Source organism: Seriola lalandi, unplaced genomic scaffold (genome assembly GCF_002814215.2).
Source record: "Seriola lalandi dorsalis isolate HSWRI2012SDOR001 ecotype SW California unplaced genomic scaffold, Sedor1 jcf7180002054177, whole genome shotgun sequence".
Taxonomy (NCBI): Eukaryota; Metazoa; Chordata; class Actinopteri; order Carangiformes; family Carangidae; genus Seriola; species Seriola lalandi.
This window is the reverse complement of record NW_019524730.1, coordinates 15,493-17,434: the sequence shown is the minus strand read 5'-3', so window position 1 is coordinate 17,434 and position 1,942 is coordinate 15,493. Positions and strand designations below refer to the sequence as shown.

The 1,942-nt window shown below is 34.9% G+C and overlaps 1 protein-coding gene and 1 long non-coding RNA gene across 2 annotated transcripts in view; both read left to right on the top strand.

Annotated features, from left to right (window-relative positions):
- LOC111653201 (troponin I, fast skeletal muscle-like) overlaps positions 1-1,942 on the top strand; it is a 25,145-nt gene that overhangs the window by 7,716 nt on the left and 15,487 nt on the right. The window lies entirely within an intron of this gene.
- LOC111653206 (uncharacterized) overlaps positions 1-1,942 on the top strand; it is a 5,966-nt gene that overhangs the window by 3,143 nt on the left and 881 nt on the right. The window contains exon 2 of the long non-coding RNA XR_002760647.2: positions 84-375. This is a non-coding gene — a long non-coding RNA (uncharacterized LOC111653206). The remainder of the gene's footprint in view (positions 1-83; positions 376-1,942) is intronic.

Here is a 1,942-nt window from a genome sequence, read left to right as displayed (position 1 = left end):
GAGGGGAATATATTCCAATAATAAGATCTTCTCGGTTCATTATCCAGGACCTCCAGTCTAATTAAGTCTAGTTTCTTCTGCAGATCTCTCCACGCCCAGCTGATCACCCGACCTGAGGACTGCTGACCAATCAGACCAACCGGCCATCAATACTGAAGGATTTATGACGGGAGCGGTCAAAGGATGGAGGTATTTCTGGAGCTCATTGGCCTGGTTGGAGCTCCGAGTTTCTCATGGCCATAAAGAGGAACCTCCAAACCCCCGTCCAAGCCCATAAATACCCCCCAAAAGATCTGAGGTTTTAGTCTGTGACTCCCTCAGTGTCTCCCAGTCCTTCAGTCAGTCTCTGCTGCCCTCCTCATCGTCACTTTGTAGGTGAGAAACTTCTTTTACTTTGTGGATTTAGTGGCTAAAAGGGAAGATGATGCTCAGTAACGAATGTGGTGATGGATTTGTACCAGAGTGTTTCCACTGTCAGTATCTGACACTGTGCAGTTAGAAGAATTAAAACTTATTTTCTGTTTATATTCAAGTGATAATCATGTATTTACAAACGTATTGACGGGGCTCATTTGGAAGTTAAGAAAATATATTACAGGATATTTTCAGTTTCCAAACGTTTTGAATATTTTGTTTCAGTTAAAGTATTTAATATTAATCAAATACTTTAAGGACCTTTTGTTGTGATTACAGTAGTTTACAGAATTTAAGATTTCCAAACTTCTCCAAACTGTGGTAACAAGAAATTTTGTAAGAATTTGCATTGGGTGTGAAAATCTTAAATTCCAGGAACAAGGTAAGATTTTTCTTTGAGATGTCTTTTTAAAAAAATGTCTAAATCACTTGGTTTTTGTGAAGCTCCTGAACGCGTGACGGACGCTTTCTTATTTCTTTCTGTCTGACTTATAGAATCAGAAGCTTTTGGATTTGTACTAAATATATCTCCAGTACGTTTTCTGTGTCATTTAACTGCCGGTGTATCCGATTTCCTCCGAGTGAAAAATAACCCAAATATCAGATTTCTGCTGACAGGTGAAGTGACCCAGACCTGTGAGGTCACACAGAAAGCTGTGATGTAATCACAGAGGATGCAAGCAGCAGCAGCAGCATCTTTTAAACTGAAACACATTTGAGATGAAGGTCAGAGAACGAACAGAAGCGAGAGTGAAAAATTAAAATTTAAAATTAATCAAAATATTAATTAAGAAAGTTTTAGAAAGTTTGGTTTGAAAACGATGGAGTTTATTTTATTTTATATCTTTACGTACCTGGATATCGGCACTTACTCCCCTGTCAGATGAAATATAATGTGATTTCATTGTTACTGCTCATAAAGAGTTCATCGTGAAAGTCATTGTTGACCTTTGACCCTGAACCAGGATCAGAAATTAACTGATTGTCTCAGGATTCAAGGATCCTGATTCAAAATTCATATTTGAAATTTTTAATTACAAAATATTTAAAAAAAAAAATTACAATAATTACAACAACATTAATAATATATTAAATTTAAATTTCAGTTTTAACACAAAGTGAAAAAATGTTTAAGGGTTAGTTTGAAATACTATAATATATATTTCTTAATTTTGTATTTATTGATGTTTAAATCACTTTGTTATTTTTGGATGTTCTAAAAAAGCGTAACTAGCGAATGTTAGCAAAGTAAATCAGATATATAAAGAATAAAAATAATAATGAATACATGTAATTTACTGTAATACATAGTACATTACACAAAGGTACTTTTATTTGACAAATAACCAATAGGGTCAATCACTTACCAGAAACCACTAATCAATTCATCAGCGAATCATTTCAGGTCGTTAAAAATATGAAAGTGCTGACGTGACCTTTTTGCTGAAATGGAGCTAAAAACAAAACAGGTGCAGTTTTCCTCCTGTCAATCAAAGAGACAGGTTTGTGACTGAAGGGTCAAAGGTCA